This window comes from Miniopterus natalensis, chromosome 14 (assembly GCF_054644295.1).
Source record: "Miniopterus natalensis isolate mMinNat1 chromosome 14, mMinNat1.hap1, whole genome shotgun sequence".
NCBI lineage: Eukaryota > Metazoa > Chordata > Mammalia > Chiroptera > Miniopteridae > Miniopterus > Miniopterus natalensis.
The window spans coordinates 9,107,282-9,124,567 of NC_142094.1; the positions used below are offsets into that span (position 1 = coordinate 9,107,282).

At 47.5% G+C, this 17,286-nt stretch overlaps 1 protein-coding gene across 2 annotated transcripts in view; it reads left to right on the forward strand.

Moving 5' to 3' along the window:
• Window positions 1-17,286, forward strand: part of WDFY4 (WDFY family member 4) — a 240,722-nt gene that overhangs the window by 180,286 nt on the left and 43,150 nt on the right. The gene's annotated exons all lie outside the window — the stretch shown is intronic.

The following is a 17,286-nucleotide window of genomic DNA, read 5'->3' on the forward strand; positions in this document are numbered from 1 at the left end:
TCCCAGGACGCTGAAGGTAAATGCTGTCAGATGGCTGTAGAAGTACCTCAAAAGTAAGATCAACCTTGCACTGGGGATGACAGAAAGATTTCCAAGAAAAGCCTCTCTCTCTGGCCCAGAATAGGACAGGGGGTGTGACAGGATCAGAGGGTAAAGGAGATCTGGTTTTTGCCCTGCTTGTTTCTTCCATTCCCTGAAGCCTCGCCTCGGCCCCAGGTAGTCCTGGGTCACTGAAGTCAGTCAGCCAGGCAGCCACTGAAAACTCGTGGGAGGAGAGCCGTTCTCTGCACACACTGTGGCCCACACAGGAGGAGGTTGCTTTTTTCTCTATCCTACTGTCACTTGGCCGAGAAGGCAGAAACTGTGGAGGGAAGTGAACAGCAGATTTAGAAAACAAAGTACCTGATTTCTAGCCAGAAGACCAGGGGTGGGGCAGGTGTGCCCGGGAGCCACACAGTGATGGAGAGATTGCATGGAGGAGGGAGTTTAATAAGGTGGTGTGTGAACTGGACAACCCTGAGCGGCCTGTGCATGAATAAAACCCTGAACAGGGTCTTCAGTGCCTAATGCCGAACCCCAAAGCTTTGAGAACTGAGCTAAGAGACCGCTGTGCAAGTTCCAGGCTAGTGCCTGGGTGGCCACAGGAGGGCCTGGTTCCAACAACACGGTGAAGTCTCTGAAACCGGAGGGCATTCTAACCGTGATCCATAGACTCGACGGAAAGTGCGCCAGGACTCGTTGCCTGTGAGCCTGATAGAAGTATGTATCTTGAGATCGATGTTAATGACAGATATATCCCTAGAAGAAGAGGGAAAAGTTGTGGTGCAGAAAGATATTTGAAGGAAAAATGGATAAAAACTTGCAAAATTTGGTGAAAGTTAAAATTACATAAAATTACAGATGCAAGAAGCCCAGGGAACCCCAAACAGGATAAATAAGTTCAAAGAAATCCACACTCAGAAACATAATTAAACTGCTCAAAATTAAATAAAATGTGAAAACTGCCAGAGAAAAGGGCTCATTTCCTTCAGGGAGCAGCAGAAAGGAAGGGCCTATAGTCAGTAGAAACCATAGAGGCCAGAAGTACTAGAAAAGTAGCTTTTAAATTGCTGAGAATCAAAACTGTCAACAAAACAGTGAATAAAGTTGTCCTTTATGAATGCCAGCAAAATAAAGACATTCGCAGGTTAATGAAAAGTGAAAGGTTTGCTACTAGCTGAGCTGCTGTAAAAGAAATGCTGCAGGAAGTTCCTCAGATGACAGGGACCACACTAGAGAGAAACTGCCCTGGGCTAAAGGAAGAGCAATGGAAATGGTAAATTCCTGTGAATATAATTTACTATTTTCTCCTCTTAAGATCTTTAAAATATTTGTGATAGTTGAAAGCAAAAATTATAATACTGCTTAATGGGGTTTTCAATGCATGTAAATGGGACATGACAACTACAACATGATGGGGGAAAATAGTGAGACCTGTAAGGCTTTCACATTGCTTTCGAAGTGGTAAAATAGTAACTCCAAGTAGGCCATGGAACTTGTATGCTATTTAAATCTCCAGAGCAATCACTAAAGATAGAGTAAAAAAAAAAACAACTAGGTGTATACATTTAAAAATATATTTTATGTATAATTATAAAAAGTATATTTATATAGTGTATATACATAACTGTATATAATTATAAATCTACATAAAGTATATATTATTTATATTTTAAATATATAAATAGAAATTTTATATATTTATAAACTTAAAAAGTATATTTTTAAATTTATACATCTAGTAAAAAATTCAAATAAACTAAAAGAAAGCAGGAAAGGGGATCCAAGATGACAGTGGATTGAGTGGAAGCTACACTGACACTCTCCCAGGACCAAACTGGAATTACAACTGAAATACAGAAAAACCATCCTGAATAATCAACTGCAACTGAAGGCGAGCTGGAGAGCACCCTCATAACCAAGGAGGAAAAGTGGGGACCACATAGAGACTCGTAGGAAGTGCGGAGGCGAGAGGGCTGGCTGGGCTCCCACAGGCAGCAGCTGAAGGTCCAGAGGGAGATCTCAGCTGTGGGGGTTCCCACTGAGAACTCTGGGGCCTAAACCCCAGGCCAGGCTTCCCAGCCAAGAGCACCAGAACTGAGGAACGTGTTCACATAACATCTGGCTGTGAAAAGCAGCAGGGTTTCTGTCTGCCAGGGAGAGACAACTGGAAATGCAGGCACCCTCTTAAAGAGCCAACACACAAAGTTTCATGTGCAGCCACATACCTTGGGCTCAGGAGAAGGGAGGGCAGAGTGGACTGGAGCTATGTGAGGAGAGTAGAGGGGGCTGGCTGGTGGAATAGATCTCAGAGGGGAACCATCTGGACCCTGGTGCTCGGCCATTTCCCCCATATAGTAGAAGACATCTTTCTTAGGCAGACATTTACCTTCCAACCAGCTTTTGCCCTGGGGGGGCGGGGGGGGGGGCGGGAGAAGCAACTGTCCCAACCTGCTGGAAAACCTCTTGACCCACCCTGTGAAATTTCTACAGCCTGAGGCTCATTAAGAGACTGAATAATAGCCTCTGGGTGCTTTGAGTCTTTGCCTGATTTGCTTCTGGACCCAGGGCTTGGAAAAACCGACCTTGGTGCACATCTTGGTCCCGCCCAAACACATCCAGCCCCAGCAGAGTCAACTACAAGCTGTGGAGTGTGGAACAGGGTACTCAAGGCCAGTCGCAAGCAGGTCTGACATTGGCCTACACCAGAGACCATCCAAAAGACTGGGAGTCCTAGCAGATCTACCTAATACATAGAAACAAATCCAAACAAGCAGCCAAAATGGGGAGACAAAAAACAAGCCCCAAATGAAAGAACAAGAGAAGTCTCCAGAAGAAGAGCTAAATGAAATGTAGATAAGCAATCTATGAGATACAGGGTTCAGAATACTGATCATAAGGGTGCTCAACAGCATGAGAAAAGAAATGGAAATTAGGAATGACATAGAAATAAAAAAAGCATTGGAAGGAATGAATAGCAGATTAGGGGAAGCTGAGGATTGTACCAGCAAATTAGAAGACAGGGTAGAAAAAAAATCAATCAAAGAACCAAAAAGAAAAAACAATTAAAAAACAGGAAAAAAGTTTAAGGGAGCTGTGGGACAACATGAAATGTAACAATATTCCCATCATAGGAATGCCAGAAGAGGTCGAAAGTAAGCAAGGGCTAGAGAACCTGTTTGAAGAAATAATGGCAGGAAACTTCCCTCACCTAGTCAAGGAAAAAGTCTCACACGTTCAGGAGGCACAGAGTTACAAGCAAGAAAAACCCATAGAGGCCCACACCCAGATGCATCATAATTAAAATGCCAAATATCCAAGACAAAGAGAGGATCTTTGAGGCATCAAGAGAAAAGCAATCCGTTACCTACAAAGGAGCTCCCATAAGGCTGTCAGCTGACTTCTCATCAGAAGCTCTACAGGCCAGAGGGGAATGGCATGAAGTATTCAAGGTAATGAAAAACAAGGATCTGAAACCAAGACTACTCTATCCAGCAAGGCTATCATTCAAAATAGATGGTGACATAAAGAGCTCCTCAGACAAAAAAAGACTAAAGAAGTTTATCGCCACCAAACCAGCATTGCAGGAAATGTTAAAGGGACTGCTGTAATAATAAGAAGAAATAGAGAGAGAAACATAGGCATAAAGAATTAAAATGGGGATAGATAAGTATCTACCAACAATAATCTTAAATATAAGTGGATTAAATGCTCCAATCAAAAGACACAGGGTAGCTGAATGGATAAGAAAACATGACCCAAATAGATGCTGTCTACACGAGACCCGCCTCAGAATAAAAGACCCACACAGGCCAGAAAAACAAACAAACAAAAAAACTTCTGGAGGACTATAAAGGAGAGATCAGCAGCAATACAGTGATAGTAGGGACTTTAACACCGCACTGACTTTACTGGATAGATCTTCTAGACAAAAATCAGCAAGGAAACAGTGACTCTAAATGACTCACTAGATCAGATGGATTTAATTGACATTTACAGAACATTTCACCCCAAAGCTGCAGAATAGGCACTCTCCTCAGGTGCACATGGGACATTCCCAAAGATAGACCACATGTTAGGACTCAAAACAAGTCTCTACAAGTTCAAGAAGACTGATGTCATATCAAGCATCTTCTTGGACATTTACACTATGGAATACTACGCAGCTGTAAAGATGAAGGATCCCTTACCCTTTGAGACAGCATGGTGGGACCTGGAGAGTAATATGCTAAGTGAAATAAGCCAGTCAGAGAAAAACAAATATCACATGATCTTACTTATATGTGGAATCTAATGAACAAAATAAACAGTTGAACAAAATAGATCCAGAGACACAGAAGCATGGATCAGACTGATGCATCTCAGAGGGAAGGTGGGGGTAGGGGGGTGGGGAGAGTAACATAAGAACTTATATGCATATAGCATAACCCACAGACACAGACAATAGTGCGGTGAAGGCCTAGGGGGAGGGGCACATGGGGAAGGGGATCAATGGGGGAAAATGGAGACATTTTTAATACTTTCAACAGTAAAGATAATTTAAAAAATAAATAAAAGAAAGCAGGAAAAGGAAATGGAAGAAGCAAAATAGGACTGTTAAAATAGCAGACATAAATCCAAGCATATCAACACTTACATTAAATGAAAGTGACCCCAAAACACCAATTAAAAGCATAATTACCAGATTAGATAATGAAAGAAAAAGACCCAGTTATATGTTATCTATAAGAAATCTATTTTACATAAATAAAAATAAATTAAAGGAATGGGAAAACGTACTATGTAAACACTAAAGAAAAACTGGAGTGACTTTATTAATATCAGTACAGACAAAGAATATTTCAGACCATGAAAACTTACCTGTGATTAAGAATACTACAAAATAAAAGGGACGCTTTACCAAGAAGATATAAAAATCCTAAATGTGTTCCTACTGAACAACAGAGCTTTGATATAAATGAAGTAAAAACTGATGAAACTGAAAGAAGAAATGGAAAATCTACAATTACAATAGGAAATGTCAATACTTGTTTCTCAACAGAACAACCACAGAGAAAATCAGTCTTGACTCTACGGACATTTGAGGCCAGATACTCTTTGTCGTTGGCAGGGGTGGGGCACTGATGGGGGCTGGGGGAGGCCTGTCCTGTGCATTGTAGAAAGTTTATCAGCAGAAGGCCAGGGGATTCTACCCACTGAATGCCAGTAGCTCTACACTAGTTGTAACAACCAATAATGTCTCTAAATATTGCCAACTGTCCACAGAGGGCAAAATTGCCCCCAGATGAGAACCACCCATATAGAAGAACTGAACACTACGGCCAACAGATTGGATGTAATTGTCATTTATAAAGCACTCTACCCAGCAACAGAATACACATTCCTCTCCAGTGCACACACAGCAGTCCCAAATACAGACTATATTCTTGGTCATGAAACAAACCTTAACAAATATAAATGAATTGAAATCATACGAAGAATGATCTCTAAAAATAATGAAATTAAATAAGAAATCAATATCAGAACTATAACTGGAAAATCTCCAAATAGTTGTTTAAAAAACATAGTTATAAATACTTCATGAATCAAAGAAATCTCAAGGGAAATTAGAAAAATATTTTTAACTGAACAAAAATGAAATAAAACATATCAAAATGTAGGGTATGCAACCAAAGCCATGATTAGAGAAAAATTTATAGCTTTAAGTGTTCATATGAGGAACATTAAAATCAATAATATAAATGTCCATCTTAAGAAACTAGTAAAGAATAAATAACAAAATAAACCTTAGGCATGCACAAGGAGGAAATAATGAAGACAAGAGCAGAAATCGGTAAAGTCAAAAGGAGAAAGACCACAGAGAAAATCAGTAAAATTAAAAGCTAGTTCTTTAAAGATTAATAAAATTGATAAATCTCTAGCTAGACTGACAATGAAAGAAAGAGAAGACAGAAATTATTAATATAAGTAATTAAAAAGAGGGTACAACTGAAATCCCACAGACATTAAAGGGGTGATTAGGGAAGAGTACAGACAACTCGGGAAAAAAGCCTTAAAGTTGACCACAAACTGAAGTCTCACCGATGAAGAAACAGAAAACCCATAAAGACCTGTATTTTTAGAGACTGAATTTATACTTGAAAAACTTCCTCCCAAAACCCTAGGCCCAAATGATTTTATTGGCAAATTTTACCAAATATTTAACAATGACAGCAACAATTTTACATGGTCTTTTCCAGAAAATAGAACAAAGAACAGTTCTTCTTTTCTGAGGCCAGCATCCCCCCGAGACTAAGGTCACACACAGGCAATATAAAGAAAGAAAACTGCAGAGCCATATCCTGATGAACACACACAGAAGTCTTCAATATATAAAAACAATAATGTACAACAACCAAGTGGGAATGCGAGTTGGTTCATTACTCAGAAATCGGTATAAGATATAACAGGTTCAAAAAAAAGTACACGATCGTATCAAGTGATGATGAAAAAACATGTGACAGAATCTAACATCTATTCATGACAAAAACTCTCAGCAAACCAGGAACATAAAGGCCCTTCTGTAACCTGGTAAAGAGCTTACACACACACACACAAACACACACACACACACCCACACACACACAGAGCTAAGTCAGGCTTGGTGACTAAATGCTTAAATGCTTTACCCCCTAAATTTGGGAACAAGGCAAGAAGGTAGACTCTTGCTATTCCTACTCAGTATTATATTGGAAATTCTAGCCAGTGCAATAATGCAAGAAAAATAAAAGGCACACATAAATAAAATGGTCCTGACTCACAGATGACCTGATTTGTCCACACAGAGAATCCTACAGAATTTAAAGAAGCACTCTTGTAACTAATTAGTGAGTTTAGTAAGGTTGCAGGATACGAGGTTAACACACAAACCCTCCACTGAATTTCTATATACTATTAATGAACAAATGAAAACTGAAATTTGAAAAAATAATAATGCTTTAGAAATGAAAACACTTGTGTATTTCACATAAGTAAAAAAAAAAATGTGCAGGATTTCTATGACGAAAATTACAAAACACTGATGAAGGAAAGCAAAGATCTAAATAATGGAGAAACGTACCATGACCATGAGTTGGAAGACTCAGTATATAGTTAAGATGTCAATTCTTCCAAAATTGGTCTAAAGATCAATGCAATTCCAATAAAAATTTCAACAGGATTATTTATATATGTGAGCGAATAGATCCTAAAATTTATATTGAAAAGAAACTATAAATCCCAAATAAAAAATAAATAAAATTGAAGGATTCATGCTTCTCAATTTTAAAACTTATCATGTAATTACAATATGTGTTATTGGTGAAGGGACAGATATATAGATCAATAAAGCTGAAATAGAGTCAGAAATTGATCACATAACTAAGGCCAATATAGTCAATTAATTTTTGACAAGAGTTCAAAGAAAATTCAATGGAGAAACAATTAACTTTCAGCAAATGGTGTTGGAGCAATTGATTACCCATATGCAAACAAAATTGAATCTCAACCTATGAAATTACCTCAGATTAACTCAATGTTAATGATAGATATGAATATAAAATATAGAACCATAAAAATTTTTAAAGAAAATGTAGGAGAAAATCTTTATGACTTTGAGTTAGGCAAAAGTATAACCCATAATGAAAATATTGACAAATTGGACTTCAACAAAATTTAACATTTTTGCTCTGTAAAAGAAAAAAAGGAACTCTTGAGAATGAAAAAACAAGCTGCAGACTAGTAGAAAATATTTGCAAATGACATTCCAACAAAGTAATAGTGTCCAGAATGTATACAGAACTCAATGTCAACGGTAAGAAAGTAAACAAGGCAATTTTTAAAAAATGCCTGAAAGATTTAAAAAACCATTTCACCAGAGAAGTTACAAGGTTGGCAGATAAGCCCATAGAGAGTTGCTCAACATCCTTAGTCACCAGGAAAATACAAATTAAAATCACAATCAGATAGCACTACAGTTACTAGAATTTCTAAAATAAAAACAAAACATAAAGACCAGCATTACGCGGCTTGGACGGATGCGGGGCCGCTGAGGGTGCTCCCCTGGGCCGGCGGGATCCAGCCCGCACAGTCGCTGGCACGGCGGCACTTTCTTAGAGGGTTAACCATATACTTGCCATATGACCCAGCATTTCCCAGGAGGTGTTTAGCCTAGAAAAACTAAAGTTGTGTTCACACAAAAGCTTATCCATGTACGTTTACAGCTGCTCTGTTCATAACTGCCAAAACCAGAAAACCCCCAAGGCGTTTCAGGGGGCGGATGGGCACCGCTAAGCGCGAGGAGGACAGTCCTCCGGTGCGTGCAACGGGAGGAAGCTCGGGAGCCCGCACGGCGTGTGACACTCTGGAAGACCCACAGTGACAGGTACAGAGACGGATCGGTGGCTGCCGCGATGGGGGCGGGCTGCTGGAGCCACCTGCACCGAGTGTGGTGGCTGAGGCCGTGCATGTGTCAGAGCCCAGGGGACTGTCTACACACAAACAGGCAATTTTATTGTAGGTAAATTTAAAATATTTTTTTAAAAACTTAAAAATATTTGGGACTCTACATTCTCTTTCTGTCTCTTACCACAGTTGCTTGCTCAGCCCAGCTTGGAAGCCTGTGACTTTTTTATGTCCATCCTACCCCCAGACCGTTGTGCCTGGTAGTGGTCATCCAAACACATACATGTGGGCACTGCGTGATGTGTATACACGTCTGCCACGTGTGTGCACATGTGCACACTGCAGGGAACAGCTCTGGGCAGGTGGTGTGGCAGAAACTGTCCAACTGCACGTGAGTTAAAATTCAATTTAAAAAAAGATGGGCTAATCAGGGAGCCTGTGTCCTGATCATATGTTGATCAATCACTTCTCCTCGTGGCCAGATTTAGCAAATAAAATGACAAGATGCCCAGTTACATTTGTGCTTGAGATAAACAATGGGTAGCTTTTAGTATGCATATATCCCAAACACTGCAGAGCTCTGTGTTTTATTTGGCAACCGTATCCCATGAGCCTGAACGAATAGTAAAGTTTCCTTAGACCATGATCCTAATTAGTCCTTTAGGGCTAACTTAAGCCAAGTTATTCCTTTATTTGTCCACTCATTCAGTAAATATATTGAGAGCCTACTATGCCCTGAGCCTCTGTGTTACACAGGTGAGCAATGAACATGGCCAGTCCCCAAACTCAGAGCTAAAATCTAGATTGTTACTGATTCCGGTCGCTGGATTCCCCTGGGCACCCAAAAGCCTGGGCTGTCTTTTGTGTGTCTTATATGTAAGATAAAGTTCAGTTTGGGGAGACCAAACACACCAAGCAAGGTTAGAGGGGCCCTGGAAGGGAAGTGTGCTTCCAGGAGACTGGAGACCCAGCCGGTATGGGACAGCAGAGCCTGCTCCCCACAGCCTCCCACACCGTGATCGGCAGCCCCCCAGCTCTGATGAGTGATGGGAGGAACATGGAGCTGCCCACGGGTACCTCCCCACCAAGGAGCTTCTCTCCAACGGGAACTTTGGCTTGAGCCTGCTCATCAGTCACCGGGGAGGCCAAGTAGGGGCTGCCTGGGATAATGCACTTCACCTCCTTGCCAGTGTGTGGTCCCCAGAAAGCCCCAGACCCAATACCAGCCCCCACCCCCACCGAGCTCCTCCTCAGGGTCACCTCACCGGGCTGGGCCGCGCGCTCTTGGTTGTGGAGTGCAAGGTGTGCTGTGTTGCTCAGGGTCCATGCTAGAGCCCTGAGCTGCTGAGCTCCACTAGAGCAGACCATGAGCCTGCAAAGACAGGGACACGCCTTCTCAGGCGACCGCGTGGTCAGCATCCTGCCTAGGCCTGCCCGTTGAGTAGGAGAGTAAATATTGGCAAAAGAAGTGTGAAAGCGATGATCTTTGGATGCAACTGAAATAAGTTAGATGCTCTGTTATCAATTCCCAGAATCCTTAAGGGTGGGACCGACCCACACAAGGAAGCTGGCAATTATAAACAGAAAGAGATATAAATAGATGGACAGATGGATGGACAGTTGGGTGGATGGATTACATTTCACATGAACAGCTCAGAAGGCCAAATATGAGAAGTTCCTAATGTACTGTGTCTTCTCATCTTGTACAATTTGTTTTTATACTTTGGAAAAACTGGACCACTTGGCTTGACTTTAATTTCTAATTAATTTTTCAATCTAGTCATTGTGAATGAAACAGCATGGTGGGACACCCCATGGATATCTAAATTAAAAACGTAACGGCAACTTATATTTAATGCCATGGAAATATTTGCAAGCGTTTCAGTTGTAAGATCATTATCATCACTGTGATAATAGAATGCATCTGGTGCTTCATGCTCATGTATCTTTATATTTTTAAATAAGACTGACTTTGGATAGATCTGATATTTTTAAACATCTTGCTAACGTGATCTCACAATAACCATTTCATCCTTTTGACTGATGCATTGAGATACAGGATAGACACATTGTAGAACTGAAGCCCCAAACATCGCCGCTTTTTCACAGCCAGTATTTGGGACTGACTCATAGCAAGGTTCATGCCACATGGACAAGAAATGTCTCTTGCTTGCGGGCTATCTCTCAAGGAAAATGAGGCAAACTTTGCTCAGGAAAGTCACACATTCAAAAGTCATCGCCTTTATTCTCTTACGAGACCTGTCACTGGATGTGTAACAGCCCAGCCTCACCTCCGCCGTGACTTCCCGAGTGGCCTCAGATCGCCCGGTGCCCCCCACCCCGCCCAGAATGAGCTGTGTGTTCACACAAGAGGCCACGTGGCAGGCGGAGGCTGGGTGGAGGGCCGGGAACGGCGGTGTGTCTGGAACCCCTGCCAGGCCTCTGCGATGGGGGGGAACTTACCCCTGCCAGTGCCCGCCCTGGGCTAGGGGCTGAGCTGTGCGCCCTGCCACCTGCTCTGCAGCGCTATCTGGCTTCGGGAGTGTAGACTCACTGGGAGCATCAACCTGAAGAGATTTTATTTTCCACCCTGCCCCAGCTGTGTTGTTGCCTTAAGCCCCACTTTCCTGTGGGCGGGAGAGACTCCTGGGAAGGGGACAGCCTAGACGCAGAAAGATTTCTGTGGCGCTCACAGGCACAGCTGCCCCGACACTTGGCAGAATTGGTGGGGAGATCACGCAGATAGATGGGCCAGAGAGATGCAGACAGCGGGGTGGAGTCTTCCAGGGCCCCACGCGGGGGTTTCCCGACGCCAATTTCAGATGCGCTGCGTAATGTCAAGAGCCACCCGCCATGACCCACTCACGCGCTGTGTACCAATCTAACGTTTGCAAGCACGCTGCTGGGCTCTTCCTGTATCTCTAATCTCCATAGCAACTGTGCCAAGTGGCAATCCTTTTTGTTTTTAAATAAGAGATTGAGGCTCAGAGAAGTCAAGTGACCTCCCGAAGGTCACACAGCACAGCCACTGATGTGTCTGACACCAACACAGTGATCTTTCCAGCACACTGTGCTGCCTCTCTCTCCTCTTCCCTCGGTCCCCTTTGCTCACGCAGCAGGAAATACCTCAGCCGGAGGGACACACTGCTCACCCCTGAGGACTCCAAGGAGCAGAAGGTATCTGATGTCCTACACTCCCAGGGTGACAGCCACCTCTCTAACAAAAAGTTAAGGCTGCCTGCCCTGCACGTCCCTAAAAAGGTGTGTGCTGTTTTGAGTCACCCATGGGCTCTCTGACGTTGGAACCAAGGAGCGTCACAGAGTTCTCAGACTCTGGGTGACCAGTGGCTCGCTCAGGTCCACTCTGGCTTGGTGTGGGTTAGCCAGGGGTCCGCAGCGGTGCTCGCCCGCCGAAGGCCGCCTAGAGTGGAGTGGGGTGCGCTCAGCTGGAGCAGCTGGCCCGCTTGATGGGGAGCGGGAAGGAGGAGATGCAATCTGTCCAAAGACCCTGCAGGGCTAAGGAAGGTAGATGTCCCACTGACCTTTGGGGGGGACCACATCCAATTCAGGGCCCTGAAGAAACCATATCAGCTGGACCTACTTCCTAAGGGCCACTGAGCAGGGTGCAGCTTTCACAGAAACACGTATATGTACATATCTAACTATGTCTGAATAATGTGAAGTATAAAGGAATTTTAATAGCATTCATGGAACCATTTAACTGTAAGAGCTTGGCAGTGAGAGAGAGACACGGGGTGGCCTCGGGGGGTGGGGAGAGAAGGGTGTCTATAATGCCGACAGCCAGTCCATCTAATAGGCGTGCGCCCCAGGTGGGCAGCAAGGGGACCGGTGTCTGCTGTCCCTCGGGCCTGCAGTCCCCACGCCCGTGGTTTCCACCCAGCCGGCCTGCAACACTGGCCCACCCATCCCGCGCTCGGGGCGCGGCCCCCTCTGCCTGGGCTCCGCTGGCTGTGCCTGTGCGGTGGCCCCAGGGGCTGTCTGCAGCCCCGGAAGTTTGTGGGCTCCCTGTGGAGTCGACCTGCTGTGCGGTGCACTTCTCTGGCGCCAGCCTCTCCATGTGCCCGTCCTTCGAGGCTGTTCCCCCACCCTCACGGTCCGTTCCCCAGCCTAGAGGCTGTCCTGTGAGGCAGGATAGTCCTCCGCCTGGGGACACGGATGCTGGCGGTGCTGTGAGGCCGAGGGCCATCTGTCCCCTCCGAGGGCTCGCTTTGCCCCAGGATTCCTAGACAGAACCCCCCCCCCCCCCGACACCAGAGCCCCGCCAGCAGTGTCTGTGTGGAAACTGTTGGGTGCATGTCATTGCACAACTACCAGGCTAACGTGGTCAACGCAGCCCTTGGGCGCTCACCAGGAGCATGGTGTCGGTCGTCGGCCCCCAGCATTATTTACTGTCCATCCCGGCCCCCGTGAGGCTGCACACGTGCTGCGGGAAGCCCTAATCTATCAGACTACCCCCTTCACCATGGCTGGTAATAAAAATTCAACTTTTATCTGGAGCAAAAGTTCCCAGGGGGTCACATGGCCCAATAACAAAAGATGATGATTTCTTATTGCTTTAATAGCATCCATTTTGTAATTCTGAATGCGCTCTGTTTTAATTGCATTTGTTAAAGGAGCAAAAGGGAATAGGCACCTTACAATTAAAACAGAATATTCAGATGAGTCGTTTAACAGACTAGGGATGCCTGTTCCTCAGCCAGCACGCTCAGCAACAGCCAAGTGGACACCCGGCAAGCGGCAGAGCCAGGGTGGCCCTGGCGCCCCTAAACCCCGTGAGGAGAGCGCACCTTAGCTTAACCGGCGGTTCATTACTGCTGCTGCCAGGCAGCCTCTACCGCGTGTACTCCTCGGGGCGTGGCCCCCTCCAAGATAGGGACCTGGCTCAGAGAAGCCGCTGGCAGGGGGAGGGCACAGGGCTTTGGTCCACGTGGGTGGCCATCAGCTCCCATTTACCACCCAGGGGACCCTGGACAGCCTCCTGAGCCCCTCCTAGGTTCAGGTCCCCTTCTGTAAATAGGAAAATAGAAGCAGCTGTTACTGAAGGGCGGGGGTGGGGGGGGCTGTGACCTTGCTGTGACCTTGTGCAAGGGGAGTGGGGGAGGAGCAGCGGCATAGCTGATCCATGGTGGAGCCAGACCCAGGACCCCCCTGGTAGAGACCAGAGTCCAACTCACAGCCCAGCGTCCTTAGTCCCCGTGGTCCCGTCTCCCTGTGCAGACTTCGGTCACTTTATCCTGGGGTCAAGGAGACATGCTCGTTTGAGACACAGGCCCCCAGATCACAGAGTGGGGGCGGCCTTTCCAAGTGCCCTGTGCAGTATGTACTCCTTCTGTGCCACAGCCCCACCTGGGCCAGAACTTGCTGAGGGTGGACATGGCACAGACCCGGGGTGCGCAGGTGGTGCACCCTGGGGGTACCAGGGGCGCTGCCCCGTCTGCTGTGGGACAGCCAGCTCTGGGGAAGGCTTTCTGTACAGCCAGGCACCCAGCTGTGAAGCTGAGACACCTGGAAGGGGAGCCCTGAGGATCAACTACAAGGGAAGAGCTTGGAAAATGGCCCCTGTGGAAAATGAAGGCCCTGCTCACGTTCTAGAAAAGCAAGCACGGGAGGCCGGGTGGCGGCGGGCGCTAGGGGAGAGGGGGAGACAGGGCGAGGGGCGGGGACGCACCAGGAAGGGCCTCTGAGCAGAGACGAAGGAAGGGGGGCTCAGAGGGCAGGGGGGGAAGAGCGAGGGAAAGGCGGCGGGATGGGCGGGCCAGGGGGTGGGAGGAGGGAGGGAGACCGCGGGAAGGGAGAAAGGCCAGGCCCAGCCTAGAGACGGGGCGGACGCGAGGGGACTGACTTCTCGCCGGGTCCTCTCACTGTGCTGCGGAGCTCCCGGGCCTGTGGAGTGGGGGAGAGAAGGCCGTGCCTCCACTTCCCCGGGGAGGCCCACACGGCCCGGACCCCTTTCCTGGTTTCCGCCCAGACGGGAGGAAACCAGCCCCAGGCCAGCATCGCCGCAGGGCTGCCCGGGCTGGTGCTTCTCTTCTCTGAACTGTGCGCTCTCAGAGGCCTGGGGTCCGCAGGAAGCTACCCTGTGCCGCCCCTTAATCCCGCCCACGGAGGGGGCGCCTGGGGAGTGGGGAGAGCCCAGACGTGGACGGGAGGGGCCAGGCTGGCCTGTGCCCCGGCCACGGCCGCCCTCGCCCGGCCCCTCCGTGGCACTTGCCTTGCTGACCCGCGCCCACACCGTGGTCTCGCCTAGTTGCAGAAGCTCACGCGCGGCGCGCACACGGCCCCGCTTCCTTTTTGATTGGAGGAGCTCTGGGAAGTCACTCACACCACCCTGTTTAAAATAGGGGTGTGTGTGTGTGTGAGACTGAGAGTTCCAAAATATTGAGCATCTTTGGGTCAAAGGGGAATCTGAGGACCCATTCCTTGGACAAAGGTAAGGAGGGACCGCAGACGTCGAGGGCAGAGGTTCGTGGCCAACGAGCCTGGCTCCCCCGGCTTCCGTTTCCTCCTGACCTTGGGCCAGCCCCGGCCCTCCTCAGGTCGGCTCCTCAGGTTCGCGTGGCTGTGAGCCGACTGCAGGTGAGCAGCAGCTTGGGCACAAGAGGTGCTGAGTAAGGGGAAGCTGTGCCCATGGGACGGGCTGGTCTGTGAACAGAAACCCCCACCTGCCTGCTGGGAGCTGCAGGGGGACAGCACCAGGGGTGTCCCCACCCACTGCAGACACCCGGGTTGAGCGGGGTGGGGGGTGGGGGTGCGGCTGTCTGCGGCGGCCCCACGCTGTGCTGAGCCCTGGGCGAGCCTGGCCCTGCCAGACTGGTGCTGGAGGGGGGGGGGGGCGCGCAGCCAGCCTGGCAGCCGTCTGGTTTCTCTCCAGAGATGTTCTCTCCCCCCCCCCCCCCCACTGGAAGCCCGCAGTGAGGCGCGTGTGACTGTGATATAAAAACCATGGGCCTCTTATGTGTGGGCGACCGCGACTCGGTGCAGCGTCGGGGGGGACATTCATTTATAGTGGCTGTTTTCTCTGACCAGAGGTGAAAGGCGCTGAAAGGACTGTGGCCTGGTTTTTAAAGGGATTCTTCCGGTGAAAGGACAGTTTTGTGCTCATTGCTTATATGTGAGGCACCTTTCAAACCTGCTGTGATTTCTCATCTTAATTTTTTTCCTGTAGAAATACTTTCTCAATTCCGATTTCCCTTCCCTCCTTGAGTCTTTAGCAGGCTTATCTAGAGCATTCAACAGGATCACCCCTTTCTGCTGACCTTGGCAAATCGGTATAACTTGCTGGGAACAGTGTGGGCGACGGCAATAGGTAGCCAGCCTTTGCCCAGGACCGGGCGGCTCCTCGGCATTTTCCGAGTGGGCATGGTGCCCGCGGGTTAGCCACTTTGTCTGTCCCTTTCCTGTTGTATAGAAAAGTGCTCAGTAGAAGGCAGGCACGTGGGCAGCAGGGAACGAGCGGGTTTTGAGGCCAGTAGAACCGGGCTTCACCCCCACCTTCACTGCTAACCTGGTTTTAATCGTGAGCTCAGTTTACTGATCTGCAAAATGGGTTAGAAAATTTCAGGTTGTCATGAAGAGTAAATGAGGTGATGGCTGTGTGCTAAGCAACCAGGGTGTATGGGCACTCAGTGACCTGGCTCCTGCAGTCACGGCCTTTGGATGGCGAATGATGCTGGTAGGCTCATGAGGCAGCACTGCACCTGTCGCCTCCCTCAGATTACTGCCCAGGACACCCCCACTGGTCATTACCCCAGAGGTAGGACTCGTGGAACAATCTTTGCTGATTCCCAAGCACAAAAGTTTTTGCCACCTTTTAAACAGAAATTATTAATAATAACACTAATAACAATAAAATAAAAATAAATATAATGATAATTACTTGTAGATATGGTTATACCTTTATCCACTTTTAAACTCTAAAGCTACTCACTTTCTCCTTAATTGACTCATTCACTTATTCACTCATTCATTCATTCAACAGTTTGTATCTGAGTCATCCCATAGGTCAGGTCAGTTCAAGTCAGGAGATGTGCAGTGAACAAGACGTATTGTGTTTCTTATGAAACTCCTATTTTAGGAGAAAGTAAATCAAGCAATAAAAACAAAACAAAAAGACCCAAGATTTCAGTTGGTGTAAATGCCCTGCAAAAAGTAACACCTGATGATGTGAAAGGGAGAGCCAAGGGTCAGGAAGAGACCCTTGGGCAGGGGGGGCTACCTTAGACTGGGATGGGGAGGAACTAACTTAGACTGGGATGGCGGGGGGGGGCTAACTTAGGACTGGGGTGGCGGGGGGGGCTAACTTAGACTGGGGTGGCAGGGGGGCTACCTTAGACTGGGATGGGGAGGAGCTAACTTAGACTGGGATGGGGGGAGCTACCTTAGACTGGTATGGGGGGGCTAACTTAGACTGGGATGGAGGGGGAGCTAACTTAGGGATGGCAGGGGTCTAACTTAGCCTGGGATGGCGGGGGAGTCCTCTCTGAGGTGATGTTTGAGCTGAGACTTGAGCACAGAATAGGCCACACAGGAGGGTTTGGGTAGGAGCACCCCAGGAAGGGACATACCAAGTGCAAAGTCCTCCGAGTGGGGAGATGCTGGACGTGCTTAAGAAGAAGGAGATGCAGTGTGTGGGGGTCAGGTCAGAGCAGGTGCGCAGGGAGAGGGTGCGCAGGGATGGGGCAGAGAGCTGGGTGGAAGCTCAGAAGGGTTACCCTGCTGCAGGGGAGGCAGCGGGGAGCGGGGGTGGCCGGAGACAGGCGGTGCAGGCCGGGAAAGGGGTAGTTAGTGTTACTAGGCGGCAGGGGA